Source organism: Eumetopias jubatus, unplaced genomic scaffold (assembly GCF_037043125.1).
Source record: "Eumetopias jubatus isolate StellerSeaLion01/CBP00866 unplaced genomic scaffold, mEumJub1_p1.0 scaffold_7, whole genome shotgun sequence".
NCBI classification, from domain to species: Eukaryota; Metazoa; Chordata; class Mammalia; order Carnivora; family Otariidae; genus Eumetopias; species Eumetopias jubatus.
Window position 1 is genome coordinate 51,855,151 of NW_028274813.1, and position 19,468 is coordinate 51,874,618.

Sequence of the window (19,468 nt, forward strand, 5' to 3'; positions counted from 1 at the left end):
GGAATTAAATAACCTCATGTTGTAAGAAAAATAAACATCATCTTCCATGTATTTCACCAAATATACTTTGTCCTCCTACAGCATTTATTTTCTTCTGGTAGTATTCAAATAGACACAATCATTATCATAGGCAGTAGTTTATTTCATGATTGCATAGGTTTATAAGTTGTTAAATATCAACCACCCCAAAATTTGGGTGCTTACAACAATCAGCATTTAATTAGCTCACAAGTCTCTGGGGACACATGAGGGCTAGAAGGCCCTGCTCATGGATCTTTCAATTACTGGAGCTGTGAGTCAGTTTAACAATTTGAGATGGATACTTTCAAATGTCTAGAGCCTCTGTTGTGCTGAATTAGTTAACTCAGCTCTGCTCCACATGGCCTCTCATCCCCAGCAGTCTAGCTTGGGCTTACCCACATGGCCTGCACAGGGTTGAGACTGAGAATGTGTTGAAGGCCCCTTGTGGAGTAAACTGATAACTGACACATCACTTTTACCATATTCTATGAGACAAAGCAAGTCATAAGGTCAATACAGATTCAAGGGATGGAGAAAAAGACTGTACCTCTTGATAAAATAAGTTGAAAAGTCACATTGAAAAGATTATGGATAAAAGAAGGAAATAGCTGAAATATTTTGCAATCAATCTATCCCAGTATGTTTTGTTTATAGATTTCTTTCTTTTTTTTTTAATTTTTATTTATTTATTTGACAGAGACAGAGATAGTGAGAGCAGGAACACAGGCAGGGGGAGTGGGAAGGGGGGAAGCAGACTCCTTGCCGAGCAGGGAGCCCGATGTGGGACTCGATCCCAGGACCCTGGGATCATGACCTGAGCCGAAGGCAGCTGCTTAACTGACTGAGCCACCCAGGCGCCCCTATAGATTTCTTTCTAATATTGAGCTGTCTTTCTCATAGCTGCCTTTGGAGGAACACAGACACATGGTATATGCCCTTTCCCCCATGAATTTAGTATTAGACTTATGTCTTCATGGGGTGGATACTTCCATCATTCTTCTCATAAAGTCTTTCATCACCCTGGTTACCTTTTGAAGCTTTCTTATTTCTCAAGATCCCTATTCAAATTTGACTTCCAGAACTAAAACCACAATCCTGATACAATTCAACAATAAAGGGTACATAAAGGTACTTAATTTAAATGATATGGACATTCCCTTTCTAGTAATTCAACCAAAGAAGTTAGAGGAAACCCATATATTAATGGCTCAGTTCAGTTTCAAAAACATTTGTCAAGGGCGCCTGGGTGGCTCAGTTGGTTAAGCGACTGCCTTCGGCTCGGGTCATGATCCTGGAGTCCCGTAATCGAGTCCCGCATCGGGCTCCCTGCTCGGCGGGGAGTCTGCTTCTCCCTCTGACCCTCCCCCATCTCATGTGTGCTCTCTCTCTCTCATTCTCTCTCTCAACTAAATAAAATCTTTAAAAAAAAAAATTTTGTCAAGCACTTAACATAAGCAAAGCATGGTTCTTATACTAGATACATAAAATAGAAGCAAAAACATCATCTCTGCCTTCAGAAAGCTTACATGTAACAGAAAAAGTAATCCAACTAACAACATACCATTTCCAACATGATAATGATTAAGGTAGAGAGATGCATAGGGATCTACAGGAGAGCATAAGAGCACAGTGGAGTATAAGGATGATTTAAAATTATGATCAATAATTACCTCTTAGCTTAAGCTGCCAAAAATCACTAGAAAATGGAAAGCCCAGACTTTGAAATCAAATTTATCTGACAGTATAGACCATACTTTAACTATTCATGTAAAAAAAATAATAAATTTCCACAGAATTAACATTTTTATTCTAAAGGTATAAAATGTATTTTAAGGATAAATACAAGATTTAATATTGAGTCTTATTTTTTCTTTCATCATTTAAAAACTCAACTCAAATGAGTTTTCCAATCATTTTGAATATAAACTGTTACCTTTTTTCTTAATCTTTTCCCATTTAACATCCACATTCTACAACAATTGTATTTTCTTTTAATTTTGAAATTTTACTCTTCCAAGGAAAGAGTAATATCAGATTCTTCTAGAAATTACTTTCCACTTTCTCCCAAAGAGACTAACATTCCCTATTCTACTGTTTAACTCACTGCACATGGCCAACATTTCTTTCTCTTACTCAAATGAATTCTCTTTGTCAAATGCTTCAAAAATTACCACGTTTATGGTATTCTCCTGCTCAATTACATAACAGCTTCACTACAAAAAAACAAAAATGAGGTTAATTTGGCATGACATTTTCTTCAGAGTTGTTACTGGCTTCTTTCTACATTCTGTCGCTCCGTGTCATATTCTTTCTAGTCCTCATAAAACTTCTACCAGATAAGTATTCAGAGAATATATTAAGGCATTAACTTAAGCAGCTGCCCTTTTAGTAAATCAGAGTAACATTTGCCAATATCCCAATTTTCTGGCTCCTGTCCCCATCTCCATGAATTACTAACTAAATTTCCAAGGTCATTTATCTAAATTTCTTCAGCGTCCTGCATTATTTATTTATTTGGCTGTAACATATACAGATTTATTATTAGCTCCTCAGCTAATCTGGGGGAAATCTTTTTCAACAATTGTTTATTATTTCCTGTATACTTTTAATACCCTTCTCCTTATTGGAGAAAATGGAAGAAATACAATTTTGGTAATTGTCCTTCTCAGTGATATCTGCTATCATTTTCAATGTAGATCTGTTCTCCCCTGCCATCTTCTTGTCCTCTATAGAAGTGAATATAAACATTTCATTGCTATATTATATTTTTCAATTCAAGCCTCAACTAGTTTTAAGATTTTTGTTCCCTAAGATGATCCTACCAGGTTTTGACTACCATTTAGAAGTTTTCACTAGGTACTTCCTACCCTATCCATTTTTTTCTAAATGTTATTTAGAAATTTCTCTTTCAATTTCTTTTTAATTATTGGATCATCAGAGAATTTTCTGTACAGTCCTACTTGTTTCCATAGACATTCTGCATACCCCTGGCTATACTCCCCACCAATCCCAGCCATCATGCCACTACACACTAACACACAGATGAACACATACCTTTCTCACTGGTTTCAATATCATGGATGTCACTGAGCAGTCTGTAATATTTGCCTATAATCCTATCACTCCTTGCTCTCCCTTTGTAACACTAATTCTGTTCCACTGGGAGTCCATACTCATGTTGAAAATTTACAAAAATAAATTCTTTTTATGAAAAGCTACTTTAGTTTTTATCAAAAGCTTATTTATGTCCCATTGACATGATTCTACCACATTGCAATGGTATACATGAAATTACATTTGTTTTCTTTTTGTTAAATTTTTTGTTCATTGATATCAGATGTCTGAGGCCATAAATATAATTTATCAGTTTTCTTGTTACTTTCACTTAGACACTGGCAAAATTTATCTTCCTATACGTGTTTTTTACTATGTGAAACATATTTCCATTATTCATAACCAGGGCTGAGTGACCAAACTGGGAGTGGAACACTAATTTAGACTGGAGTAGCTGAGAGCCAGAAGTCTAGGTAAACAATTGAGGGAACAGCAGAATATGAAGGCAGGGAATAGTGTTGGAAAAATATAATTAAAAACAAAAATTTTCTCCCAAAGTAAAAAACCTCTCCACAAAGGTAGAAGAGAAAGAAAACAATTTTGTTATGTAATAAGCATGAAGCCAGAATGTGATGTGCATCGCAGGCAATCTGCTAAGAGACTGCAAAGACAGAAGAAATCTCACCCTTCATATAGCCAAGCAGGTACAACAAATTATATACATGTTCTCAACGTAAACAATAATTGGCCTTCAAGTAAGAGGTATTGACAGTATCCATTTATTACACAGAGTTCATCCTAAATTCACCTGGTAATTGGGGTGACTATCTGTGTCAGTCAATTAAAAGGAAAAATAAACTGCTTCTTGTGCTCATTATGGCAGGAGGTAGTTTTGCAACTTCAAGCCAGTCTCCTGTGGAAGGTAGGCTCTTATCCTCCCACAAAAACTGGAAGACAGGGGTGCTATCCCACTTGATGTTTATATTTCAGAGATATGTCTCCCAAGTCCTTCAGAAAGATTTCTGGACCAGCTTAATTAGATTTTTTAAAAGATTTATATACATTTCAAAGACACAGAGAAAGAATTTACAATTACAAATTTTCTAAGGTAAATGTTCTTAGTAAAGATCATGAAAGAAAATTTCTTCCCTTGTTTTCAACAGGGAAAATTAAGCCTCTTATTTTTATTTTGCATTGTTTCTACAGTAGGCAAAGATATACACAGAAAAGTTGACCAGAAGAAGAAACTAGAGTTTAGGAAAGAGGTTATGGTGTAAGAAAACAGAAAAGTTATCTAATTACTGAAATTGGTGTATAAGGTTTGATAAGGAACAAAGAAAGGGTCCATTTTGGAACTGGGATAAAAAGAGAGATTATATTAGCCAAGTCAGTTTGGAACTACTGGTCCAGAACTTGTTCCATTCCATCTAAGAGAAGGCTTGGTCCTAGAACCTATGGTAAAGTGAACTTACACAAGTCATTAAGCAGATCCAGATCAATGTGAAGGGTTTGGGAGAAGGGAGTTAAACACATCTGTGTTTCCAATGTATGGTTTTTCATTTTAGCTAGAATTTCTTTTTCTCTCCTTTCTTAAAATTTAACTTAAAGCCATCTTGATCAGCCTGCCAAATCTTTTTTTCAAAATAATTAATTTTCATTCCATAATAGCAGCTTTTCATTTTTATTTCATTAGTAATCATTTAGAAAATGGAATCATTTGCTTTAATTATATCTATATAGTTCACCCACTATTTCATCCAACCTCTTTCAAACAGAATTAAAAAGAAATGTGAAAACACCACCTGTTCCCTCAAATTCCCTCGTTTCCTTCTTAAAAATTCACTAGCATTTCATTCCCAATTGTTTTGGGCTTTATAATTTTTTCCCACATGAATCAGCAAGAAACATGTGCTTTTGTAATGACTAACAAGTACCTCATCATTTGAATACACACATTCAATTCAAACAGCCTGCTTTTCACTTGGCATGGGCAGGCTGCCATATTCCCCTTAAGAGGAAATCTCACCAAACAAACACATACTACCAAGCTCTCATTCTTTACTGTGTTGTTTCCTCTCAACTTCCAGACCTTGTGAACTCACTACTTATTGTTTCAGTTGAGATGACTGTTACTTCAAATTCTCTAGAATGATTCTCCTCCTAGTTTAGGATAAAGACACTAGAAAACTGCTTACCCTGTCTGTGTAAAAAAAAAAATGGAGATAATAACAGTGATTATTATCACATAATACGGTTGTGAGGGTTGCATGACAATATATACATACAGGGCTAAATATAGAGCCTAGGAAATGCTGAGAGCCCAGAAATTATAATTATTAAATATATTGAGCTATTATTTCTAATGTCCATTCAGCTGTTAATTCTAACATATAATCAACTCAAAGAAAATATGTTATACATTAGCACTGTGATATGTTTTCCATTGTATATTTTTACATAGTTGAGTCTAGAAAATTGTCCATTCTTCATCCCCACCTACTTCTTTCTTGGGTAGAGTGCTTCATCCCATCAAACAAGTGCAATATGGAGAAGTATTATTGAAATCTTTTCACATGTATCTCCAAAAGAAAGAACAAGCTTTCACATTTGGCAGAGATCCACATGGAGAACAAAAAACCATATGACTTATCTGTTAAAGAAAAAGCCTGCTCTGACACTAGTAAAAAAGGTAAGGAAGACTTTCAAAGACTACTTCAATAGAGGTATTGCAATAGGGAAGAGAGTTGGCACTCAACTCTGAAACCAGCCAAGACAGCGAGGGATTTACAGCAAAGGAGCAAAATGGGGGGCTTAGTAGGTGGAAAATTACTAAGAGGAGACATTGGGGGTAGGAGGATTCCTGCCAAACTGGCCTAACAGGATTCTTACTGAAGACAGGGGAAGGACTTAAACATCCAGCGTGGGCCATGAGGAACTTCAGATCACATATCAAAGGTTGATCAGATAACGAGAGTGAGAATTCTGGCAGGATGTTGCTAAAACTGGGCTGGGCAGTCCAAAGACAAGATGGGGCCAAGGTTGAGAACTAATTGAGAAGGGGGCTCTCAGGAGCCTGAATAAAGTTTGGTCAGGGAGTGAATCTTTGGCATATCCTGTGAACCACCACAATACCTTTCTATGTGTTTGAGTCTTAGCTCTTCAGATTAACTTGAAGTCCTAAGCTACCTGAAAAACTGCAACAGAAAATATGTTTCAGTTATTACCCTAGTGTCCATAAAATAAACTTTTTAAGAACTACTTCATTTACTTCCCTCTAGAGTTTAACATTATAAGTAGCTAGTGAGCTTTATTAATTATTGAAACATCAATTATCTCTCCTAAAAAACACACAGACACATGCATGCACACACACATGCACAGATAATAAGTGTGCCTTGGTCAAAGAGTAGTTTGGAAAATAATGCATGACATGTTAGTCCTTTGGAAATCCACATTGCTACACATATGAGGCTATAAGAGGTCCTTTAAATAAAAAAAATGAAAAAGAAAACAAAAAAAAGCAAACCTCTAAATTTTACTTAATCCAGCATTTCCCATTTTTCCCCCCCACAGAGATTCTTTTTTCCTTTACATCTGTTAACGTCTGTAAACCAGTGTTTCCTTAGAACCAATTATGGAAAGACTGGCTTAAGCATGACAAATATTTTGAGAGAGCTCGCAAATAAGGGAGGTCGGGAGGGTGGGCATAAGCTGTGTACTCTGTATTTGTTATATTCAGTATTATATCTCCAATACCTAGCAAGGTAAACTGCCACTAATATTTCTTGAGCAACTATTTAACAGATTTCTGCCAAAATTTTACAAAATTCAAACTGCATGGAACAAATAGAGTAAGAAATACAAATTATTCTTCCAAAATTCCATTTGTGACTGGGTTTATTGTCTGATGCTCCTAGTTACCAGGTACTTCTGAGAAGTGTCTAACCCTACTTAGCTCTGTACTTACCCTAAATGATAACCAGATAATCATCCTTTATAGAAATGATGGAGAAAAAGTACTCAAACATTTTATAAAATACCATGTGACTTTTCAAAATAGTCAGGGGTATGTGAAAATTATTCTAATCAAACTAAAAATAGCAAATCTTTAGAATGTAATGTTTGACTAGTTCCAAACATTTATAAAAGCCATTTATAAAATGGAACACAATATAAGACATTTACAATAACCCCAGAAATCCCATTTTTTTTTAAATTGGGAAATATATGAAACCAGGACAGCCAGTTATAGAAGCTAAACATCTAGAAGAAAATTGAAAAGATCCTAGGTTATTTAGTATTCAGGGCCTTATAAAAGATAGGGCTAAACATTTTTTAGAATAATAAATAAAATAAGATATTTATTGAGCAGACTGCTTTATAAATGTCAATTGATAAAGTTGAATATTTTTCCAGCTATGGTTTTACCAAAGACATGGAAACATAGCTCAAATGTACATTCTATACATCAACTATGAATGAAAATGCATAAAAACATAGAGCATTTTTCAGTGAAGGCAATCTTCTGGGGATCTAAAACTACAGTTCTAGAAAGCTATAGAGAGGTCTATATAAGGATAAAGTTATAAAACATAGTAAATATATAAAATTTACTGATAATCATACTTATTGTATCTTAAGATTGAGGTTAATCACAGACATTCTTGAACCAGACCAGTTTTATCATTTATCGTTTTATCATTTACTAGTGGTTTTGAAAAGATTACTTAACCTCTCTGCACTTCTGTCTTCCATTTATAAAATGGGGCTAATGATAATGCTTAGAATAATATCTGATGCATTATAAGTACTATGTAACTGTTGGGTAAAATATAAAAAGTTAGCATAACTTGAAAGAGGTATCAGGAGTTAGTAACTTTTGCTAAATATTAAGTATTTTAAAACAGCCTTTGACAATTTAAGATTGTAGTTAATTCATGATTGAATTATTTGACAAGTAATTGAAGTGTTGTATTTTAATGTTGTCAATTAAAGAAGAAACCTGATATGAAACCTGAACTGATATGTAGAAGAAAACTTCTGTTGTGAAAGTTTGGAAGCCTGATTATATTCTCGTTATACAAAGGGTAAGCATATTTTAGATGCAGAAATAACTCTGAATAGAATCAATATATTCCTGCAAAAGAAAATTGGTTTATTAGAACAAACACTTAAGACCACAGAATTCTATTATATAAAACAAAAAAGTATATGATTTTTCCCTGAAAAAAATTTAGGACAGTATTATTAATCAGCAGCCTCAACTATAAAAGAATCTTGGTCAAACACTTGGAGAACATCTGGTTTTTAACAGTTGCAACTTTTCACCAAGCATTAGTTACATGTAAAATATGTCCGAAGTATTATCATGAGCTGACCATTTTAATGGGGTTCTTAAGTAACATATTTAAATAAATACAGATAAAAAGCTGTTTCTTATACAGATTCAGTTGTTTTGTAGGTCAATATTCCTTGTTTGAGATAATTTAATTAAATTATCTACATGAATGATATTTCTTTAATTGGCACAATTCTAATTCCTCCAAAAATTAATGAATTGTTAAAATTTAAATTAGAAAAAAAAAAAAACTACCAACATCTTCATTTCTTTTGTGATTGCTTTGGATTTTGCTGGTTTTTGACTTAACATAGTTTTGCACGATTAGCATATGTACTTCAATATCACTTATGTATTTTTCAATAATATATATAGTAATCTAGAACAGTCTGGAATACCATCTCTCTCTCTAGAACTTTCTTTACTACCAGTCTGCACTGCGGAATCCCACCAGCCTTGTTCAGCCCTTTTCCCCAACCTAGAAACTTCTTCCTATCCAATAAAATATCTGTCTTCCTCCCAAGACTACAATCTTTTTACCTTTCAAGATGACAACTAGCTATTTTTATAAAGGCGTACATGAACACACACTAAGTGACAAAGGCTAGAGGACTTTACCACTAACATAATATATGCATTTTTCCAAGGGCCTTTTAGTGATAATGACCATATTGTGTTGATGAACTCAAAAGAATGATTCCAGTGGAGGGAATTTCATGCCATGGGAGCAATTGCAACACTCCAAAAGATGCCTGGGGAAAGTGTATGGGATGAATCAACACCACCTTTGACTTTCAGTATCAGTTATTAGACACCACAATTTCACCCCAAGTAGAAACATATTTTCTGTTTTCTTTCAAATATATTTTGGGCAAAATAATACAATTGTCATTTATAAACTTTGGAATGTACATCAGTCTACTGCAATAACACAATGTGAATATTAACATTACCTAGCATTAACCAACAAAACCGCATAAACATTTAGACATCACTGTATTCTTCATTTCACATTTATCTCTTTTTTTCTATTGATTTTTAAAAATGGTAATGGCTCTAGAAAAATTACAGCTCTCTTTAAACAAGTCATTTTAGCAAACTCATTCATTATTGGCTCATCTTCATTCTTGGGTACTTTCACTCCTGTAAAAAGCTTATATAACCAGCAAAGTCACCTCAGTGATGACTAAAGCAGAATTTGTAATGAATTCCTACCCAATTAAAGGATAATTCATCCAATTCTATTCCTAAATAAAAATATAATCTATATACTAACTGCTGATAGCAAGAATTATGGCCATATTAAGCCAATGTAAGATACATACATACACTTGAATACTTGTACCTGAATGGAAAGTGCTGGTTTAACTACTAGAAAAGTGGCAAATGGAAGTTCTATGTTGGTGCTCTGCATGTCTATTCCTCTGACCAAATACAATCCCAGTCAGTCAATGCCTAAAGCTTCCACTCATTCATTTCAGTGTTGAGTATGGTATGTATAGATTCTCTACTATCTAGGAGTTTTGAAAAACAGTTTATTGAAATATGACTTATCTACCATAAAATTCACTGGTTCTAAGTGAATGATTAAATGATTTTTAGTGAATTTACAGAATTGTGTATCCATCTGTACAATACGTTAGAATATTTCCACTCTTCTTAAGATCCCTTTATTTCAACTATGTGCCAGACATTCATATGCATTATATTCATCACTACTCTGAAAGGTGGATTTTATTAAGGTTCTGACTAAAGCTTATGATGATTAAATAAATTGCCATAGTCACATAACAGACTCAGGGACTAGCAGAATCGGAATTCAAACCCAGGTCTCTCTGATGCCAAAATCCAAGATCAGCCCATGACACATGCCGTCACACCTATTTCTCCTTATAATTCCTGCTGCCTTGTACCACCACTCCTCTCAATTCCTCCAGCCTTGTAATAAGTACATAAAAAATACTAAGAACTTATTGCTCAAAAATACTCAGAGTTCTAAATACTGCTATAATTTAAGAATTTGAACACCTCTAAAGAAGCGTTCCTTGACTTTATCAAATATTACCCTTTGACTTTTACCTGTGATTCCATTAACTCTTTTCCTCAGTAAATATTCTAACATCTTTATCACTTTATCAGTTTTTCCCTTCTGCCTGTAAACAATTACATAATATATACCCCCTTGATTAAAAATTTTTCCTAAATTCCAACATTTCTCAATGAATGGCTTGTTCTTGCATACTTGACTTTCACTGATGAATTCTTCATAGACTATTCAGACTACCTCTATTTTCTCCTTACCAATACACTACCTGCCTTTAACTACACATACTATGGCTTTTTTCAAAATAACTTGCCTGCATCTGTTCTCTTAGTGGTCCAAAATGAATGCCTGATTGCCACATTTGGAAAATATTTTCTTAGTCTTTAACTTTCTCGAACATGACAACTACTGATTAAAATTACTGACTTCTCCCCCCTCAATTTTGAGTTTTTCTTTATGGAGCCTTGGTATTGTACCTGTTGTTCTCCCTTCCACCTTCTTTCCTGCTTCTCTTTTTCCCTCTGTTTTGTAGTTCCCTTTCCTTAACTTAATCCTTTAAGTGTAGATTCTCCTGGCTCTATGTTCAACCCTCTGCTCTTCCTCTGTAAAAGGAGCTTTCTGAGTAGAAACCCAGAAACATGCATACACTCAAATACATACAAAATTTTGCTTACTTTAAAGGGGTTCAAGAACACCTAAAACACAAACTTTAAATCAAAAACATTCTATGAACCCCAGATTAAGAAACTGTACTCTGCTTTAAGAATCCTATTCTGCATGCTCTGTCTCAGCAATCGTCCATATTTTTGTCCCATTAGATAAATGAAACTCCAAAATTAACATCACTGATTCTATTATTGATCTCAAACTCCCACATTCCCCATTGCCTGCTGGATATATACTAAGATGTATGATCAGGTCCTCATGCTCCATACATCCAAAACCAGTCTTATTATCTGCTACCCAGAACAGGCTCTCTCCTGAATTTTTTAAATGTTTTGATATTTTTTATTGAAATGTAACATACAAAATGGTACAATTCATATGTGTACTGTGAACAGCTTCACTGAATTTTTAAAGACTCACTTGTTAGTACCAATTTAAAGGCTGTTTTCTCTCCTATCAAGCCATTCCTTAGAAATTTTAAGTAAGATGGCCCAAACATTTAATGGCATTTTTTTACCCAACAGGGAGGATTCTGAGTACATGGTCATTCAACTGGGTTCCTGCAGGATTCCTGAAGTCTACAAAAAAACAACAGGATTTTTGAGTTGAAACCCTAGCTGTAATAATGTAGTATTGAAGGACCTTGAGCAGTCTTACACTCTAAGCCTCCAGTTTTTTATTTTCTTGTTTATTTTATAATTTCCATACCGGAAAACTCATTCCTTTTGTTGTATAGTCCTATGAGTTTGGCAAATGCATAGTCATGTAGCCACCATCATGGGGAAGATCTAGAACAATTCCATGACTCCTCCCAAATTCCCTCCTGCTATCCCTTGGAGAGAAACTTGAAGTCCATTCCTTAACTTCAGGTAACCACTGATCTACTCCTCATTCTATACATTTGCTTTTTCCAGACTGTCAAGTGGAGTAATATACTATGTAATCTTTTTAGTCTGGTTTCCTTTACTTGGCATAGTGCATTTGAAATTCACTCATGTCACATGTTATCAATACTTCATTTATTTTTATTGCTGAGTGGTATTTCATTGTATGGATGTACTAGTTTGTTTATCCATTTACCAAGTTAAGGGATTTGAGTTGTTTCAGTTTACAGTTATTACAAATAAAACTTTCACATACAGGTTTTGGGGGGAATATAGGTTAACATACAGGTTTTGGGGGGAATATAAGTTAACATTTCACTTACGCAAATACTTAAGAGTAAAATTGCTGGGTTGCAATAAATGTAAATGTATGTTTAACCTTATAAGAAATGGCCAAACTGCAAACTGTTTTCTACAGTGGCTGTATAATTTTGCATTCCCACCAGCATTGTGTGCAAATTCCAGTCGCTCTGCATCTTTATAGGTAGATTGTTTAGTCATTTTGGTTTGTTTGTTCTTACCATTCTAATACATGTGTATTGCTATCTCATTGTGGTTTTAGCTTACATTTCTATAATGGCTAAGGACACTAAGCATTTAAAGTGCTGATTTGCTATCTATATATCTTTTGGGGGGAAGTGTCCATTCAAACTGAACTTTCTATTAGTATCAGGCCATTTGCTTTTTCTTCCAAAATTTGTTCCAGATTTATTGAGATATAATTGACAGGTAATACTGTATAAGTTGAAGGTATACAATGTGATGATACAATACAGTTAGTTAACACTTCCATTACCTCCTCCCATAATTAGCATTTGTGTGTGTGCGTGTGTGTGTGTGTGGTGAGGACATTTAAGATCTACTCTCAGCAGTTTGACTCTCTCCTTTCTCAGTCTACCCTTCAGAAAAACGCCACGAGTTTCTTTCAGTTCTCACTACTACAACTGTAGTTTAAGTACCATAATTGCTGTATCTCTCTTGTGGGACAAGTATTTTACCTTGTATAAGTGTTATTTATTCACACTTTTCCCTACCACCCATACTAGATTATTAATTTTGTCATAACTTCTAGCACAGAACTTTAAAAATACATTTATTAGATAAATAGATCGTAACTAGTGTTCATGTATATTTATTGGTTTTTGCATAACAGTGGTTTTTTAAATTTTATACATTTGGGACAATTATAATCATGGTTACAAAGTAACATCCTACATATTAAAGAATCTAGTATCTAAATATGTCAGCAGCAGGAAAAGGAATCTCAACCTGGGGCAGTAATAAGTAGCTTCTGCTTTTTTTCTTCCCATCAGAAGGAAATCAAGTACCCTTCACTAGAGTAACACAATGGGTAGTAGGATGAATAGTCAAATAATGCTACTACTCCTTCTCTAGATGTGAACCCACGGCAGCTATATTGTGAGCACAGTGCAGCTGCCTGAGCAGCAAGGGTGTGGCCAGTCTTTCATAACACAATCCAAAGAAGAATGACAAACTAAGAATAACAAAAACTAAGCAAAACAAAAACAAAATTTACCCACACAATCACTATTTCTTCCTTTCAGCCTCCTCTCCAACTCAATAATCTTAACAGTACATATGGATGACCTATAGGCAGATAAAATTATTTTTTATTTATAAACTCAAAATTTTTACTAATCTATATCATTCTAGAGTATCCCAGCTATGACTTTATGACTTTATCAATTGCATCATGTGTTCCTCTATGTTTATGTGTTAGGTAGGGCTTAAAGGTTGACTAGCATATTGAAGATTTAATTTCAGTGCCCCTGGAAGGCATATTGGAATATTGAGAAATTGTCCCATCAAGGAAAAAATTAAGAAAATTTTGTTTTTACTTTTGTGTAAATTGGTTATTTTTTGCCCCTAGAGACACAATAGTTCTCAAATATCAGAAGCACATTGGGACAGATTTCTTTGCCATACATTTTGTTTTTAATACTACTTAACCAGGGAGGCCTGGGTGGCTCAGTCGGTTAAGTGTCTGCCTTCAGCTCAAGTTATGATCCCAGGGTCCAGGGATCGAGCCCCTCATTGGGCTCCTTCCTCAACAGAGAGCCTGATTCTCCCTCTGCTTGCTGCTCCCCCTGTTTGTGTTCTCTCTCTCTCTCTCTGACAAATAAATAAATAAAATCTTTAAAAAGAGAGAGCAAGAGAAATGCTACTTAACCAGTCTTTTTCCTCAAGTCAGAGATCAATGATATCTTAGATTCTATTAAAATTATGCCACAAGATTAATTACCATAGATATATTTCACTTATGGCATTATGGCAGAATTACTGGACATCATGACATAAAAAAAAAATTTCTACTGAACACATTTTATCCAACTTTTGAGAATAAGTACAAAATTGCCCCATTTCTTTATTTGGGGACAGAAAACATACAGATAAAAACCAATAAAAAAACAAAAGAAAGCATCCATACAAAAAGTAGGAAATGAGTACCTTAGGAGGGCAAAGGGAGGGGGGATAATCATTAGCTACAGTTGCTTTAGGAAGAAGATGGGATCTGAGAGATTGTGAGAATTTATAATATCAAAAATAGTAGTGGATAAAGGCACCCAGGTAAAGGCAACTAAGGAAGCTGAAGCACAGAAGGACAAATCCACAGCACATGATCAGAGACCAATAAGTGGGATAAGGGAGAAATACAGTTAGAGAAATAGGGCCTGATTAGAGACAGTCAACTGCAAGGGGAAAGAGAGAGAAAATTAATAAAAAAATGGCCAAACCTAGAGAGAAATAAAGGAAAAAAGAAAGGTGGTTCAGTGATCTTTTTCATTGCTGAAAAAGGTCATGAATGGGATTATATAGAGAATAACAATACACATGTCAATATACAATTCCAGTTTGTTTCTATATAACCTTTTCATATAACCTGAAATTATTCTGAAAATGTTCATGAGAAATCCCTTAAAGATGAATACAAAGGTCTCTTGCCCAATTTTTATGTTTTAGAGGATTCTATCATAGTACTGTGCCTCAAAATTATCACTCAGTATAACTATGAATTTTTCTGTGTGAGTAGGAAAGAGGCTTTGTAAATATCTAATATATTACTTTATCTAATAGGAAAATGTAGGATTTACTGCTATGGACATTATCAGAACTGGAGTGACCTTTTTTTTTTTAACCTCCCATTCCCCAAATGGATTATCTTTTGTTCATCATGTATACGATTTAAATTATCTGATTCTGCATTCATGTGACTCCCTGGTGATAGATAGTTCTCAGAATGTCTGACAGTATTTCTTATAAGAATCAGACATGATAGAGAGAAGGGTACTGATGGAGCAAAAGACTGAAATGTCATTTTGGATCAGTTCACAGCATGATTCAAGGTTGCATAGAAAGAGGAGTCTGAGGAGCTATTAAAAAATGTGTGTGTCAATACCTTGAAGTACAATGTGAATCTAAACTGGCCACTCCTTTCCTTTTTTTTTTTTTTTAAAGATTTTATTTATTTATTTGACAGAGAGAGAGAGCGCGCGCACAAGTAGGCAGAACAGCAGGGAGAGGGAGAGGAAGAAGCATGCTTTCCGCTGAGCAGGCAGCCTGACGTGGGGCTCGATCCCAGGACCCTGGGATCATGATCTGAGCCGAAGGCAAGCACTTAACCCCCTGAGCCACCCAGGTGCCCCAAGCCACTCCTTTCTTTTAAGCTAATTGATGTGTTTATCTCAGCTTTTCCCGTGAGAGATTTTATGCTATCTGAAAACTAAGATTAATCAGGATTAATAATTTAATTTAATTATTTGGGGCAAAAGTCAACATGTAGATCAATTACCTTATTTTGATGACTGACAGACATTTCCCACACTGTTAAAAGGGCCAGGCGAATCAGATACCTGTCTAAAGTTACAAACACACATACCACCACAAATACAGCTCTAAACAGTGAACTTAATTTGACATGTCAAACAGAAAATGTAATCATAAAAATTCACAGTTGATATACTAATAAGATCTTGCATGATTCCAAATTTGTGAAATCACATAGGATTCATACATATATATCGAAATGTCTTATATTGAGAGTAGTGAATGAAATCCTTTTATTAGTGCATTTACCCATTTTTCTTTGCAACTCCTGCAGTTTCTCTTTTTTTAAAGGGAATTGATGTGTTTACATTTGTGACTATTATATCTTCATTATAAATATATCTTTTAGCATTAGGACGTGCCCTTTTGTGATCTTCAATACTTTTTAGTTTGGATTCTACTTTGACATTAGGATTGTAATCCTTTTCTTGTGGTTAATAAAACAAAATATTGTCTTTGTCCATGTTTAGGTTTAGCCTTTCTATATCACTATTTTAGGTGTATTTTGAATACAATATATGATTAAGATGTTTAACTCTGTCACACCATTTTGTTATAATTATGATGTGTATTATAATTGCTATTTCTTCTTTATGTGACATATATCCTTTGTCTTTCATTTTTTAGCTCTTTTCATAATTAAAACACGTTTATATATTTGTATTCTATCTTTGTTTATGACTGTGGCCCTCTTATTTTTTTTATTTATCCTTTTACTCTCTGCTGCATCTATTTTATTTTATTTTATTTTATTTTTTAAAGATTTTATTTATTTATTTGAGAGAGAGAGAGAGAGGAAGGTGGAGGAGGGAGAGGGAGAGAGAGAGAAACTCAAGCAGCTTGCGCTGAGCATGGACCCCGATGTGGGGCTCAATCTCAGGACCCTGAGATCATGACCTGAGCAGAAACCAAGAGTCAGACACTTAACTGACCGAGCCACCCAGGCGCCCCTGCTGTGTCTATTTTAATGGTATCCTTTATCTTTTACCTATACCCGAATAACAATACATGAGCTTATTCTTCTTTCTTTTCTCTTCCCATTTTTTTAGTTTTGTTATTTTTACTGTGTTATAATGTGCTTTACCACTCCCCATGTTCATTAGTGCCCCATGTTCTTATTTCCCTCCTTACTATCATTAAGATCATTCTGCTGCAGCACACCTCAACTCCCTTGCTCCTCTCTTCCTTCACTGAAATCATTTGGTTTATCAGTTTCCTATTGCTCCTATAGCAAATTGCTAAAACTTAGTGGCTAACAACAACACAGATTTATTCTCTTACAGTTCTGGAGATCAGGAATCTACAATTGATGTTACAGGTCTGAAATCAAGGTGTCAGCAGAGCTGATTCCTGCTGGATGTTCCAGGGGAAAATCCATTCCTTGCCTGTTCTATCTTCTAGAGATGTGTTTCCTTGGCTCCTAGCTGCATCACTCCAACCTCTGCTTGCATCTTCACATTGCCTTCTCCCCGCTCTGATCTCCTGACCCTCTCTTATAAGGAATCCTGTGATTATATCAGACATATTTGGGTAATATGGATAATCCCCCCATCTCACTGGTGCAAAATCCTCTTTTTAGTTTAATAATATGTGCAGGGCACCTGGGTGGCTCAGCTGGTTGAGCGACTGCCTTCGGCTTGGGTAATGATCCTGGAGTCCCGGGATCTAGTCCCATATCAGGCTCCCTTCTCAGTGGGGAGTCTGCTTCTCCCTCTGACCCTCTTCCCTCTTGTGCTCTCTGTCTTTCAAATAAATAAATAAAATCTTTTTTTGTTTTTAAAGATTTTATTTATTTATTTGAGAGAGAGAGAATGAGAGAGAGAGAAAGCACATGAGGGGGGAAGGATCAGAGGGAGAAGCAGACTCCCTGCTGAGCAGGGAGCCCGATGCGGGACTCGATCCAGGGACTCCAGGATCATGACCTGAGTCGAAGGCAGTCGCTTAACCAACTGAGCCACCCAGGCGCCCATAAATAAATAAAATCTTTAAAAAATAATAATATGTGCAAAATTCCTTTTGTCATATAAAGAAGCATTCACATGTTCCAGGAATTAGGACATGGACATACTTGGGGGCAGGGGTGTTATTCAGCCTACCACACTTGTAAAATTTACACCTCCAACCTTAAAGATAACCAGTTCTTTATCTATTCTGTGTCTCCACTAAAGTAATTGAATATGGCTATGAAATAACACGCAACCATGCTGTTAAGTCTCACTTTCAGTATAAGCTTACAAACCTCAAGTGGGCCCTAGAGACTAACCAAAATCCTAATAATGTCTCTATTTAACTCATTTCTCTACTCTAAAAGGTGACAAGTTCAATAATAATCCTTTAAAGCTTCTACTAATCCTTTCTATTTCTTATCATCAACAATGCCCTAGGAACTTATTTCACGGGAAAAATAATAACCTATCAGAAGAAAACGTCCACATTCTCCCACTGCCAAACCTACCTTCACGTGTTCCCATACCCCTCTGCATTCCCTTCGGGGACGATGGATAGACAGCCAGTATTCCATTAGGATCTTCCTCTTTACGCACTCATCCTACCTATCTGAGAATTCTTGCTGGAAAAGAGCTCCAGTCTCCTCTGTTTCATCAGATCATTCCTCTCTGGACCATTTCCATAAGCTTGCAAACATGCTATCAGAACTTTCAATCGAAGAAAATGTTGCTCCTGACTCCACAGCCACTTAAACTTCTATTACTTAGCATTCTCAAAAGAGTTATGTATACTCAACGTCTCTCCTCTCTATTATTCTTATTCTGTCCCAATTAAACTTCCATTTCCATAAATCCAGCAAGCGTGTTTACATCAAGATTATCGATGACATATACTTGCCAAATCCAATGGTCAGTTCTCAGTCTTCCTCTTACTTTACCTCTCAACAACACTTACATACGTGACCCTTCTCCAAATACATATATTTTTAGCTTGAGTGACAAAAAAAAAAATTGATCCAATTTTTTCTTGCCTTTCTAATGATTCTTAAATTCTTTGCTAGATGCCTCATCCTCTTCTCAAATTTAATGTTGGAGTGCTCCAAGGCTTGTCTTTACATTTACTTTCCACCTCTTGCTAGACTTTCTTTCTTGCTAAGCTCACCCATTCTTGTGGTTGTAAGTATATGCTGATGATTCCCAGAATGGATTCTCTAACCGAAAACTTTCCCCTGAACTCCACTTCCATATTTAATTGACTACTTAACCTGCTTTTGGAAGTCTAGATACACCTTGAATTTATTATATCTAAACCTGATCCTTTATTTCCCATGCTTTATTTCCCCTTTAGTAAAACCTGTTCGTCCTAAGAAATTCATTCTCATTGAGTTACTATAACCAAAGTCTTGTAAGACGTCTTTACTTTTCTCGTTTCTTTATATTACACACCCAATTCTGTTATTGCTACCACCAAATAGTTTATGAATTAGACCACTTCTCAACTTAGTTTACATAAAAGTGGCCTCTACACTTAAGTGCCACTGCTAATATGTAAGACCAAGTCATTCTATCTCTCAGACTACTGCTGTTCTCTTTAATTCATTACCATGCAGTAACTAAAAAAAAAAAAAAAAAAAAAAAGATTGTTTTAAAACACTCTGAAACCCTTTTA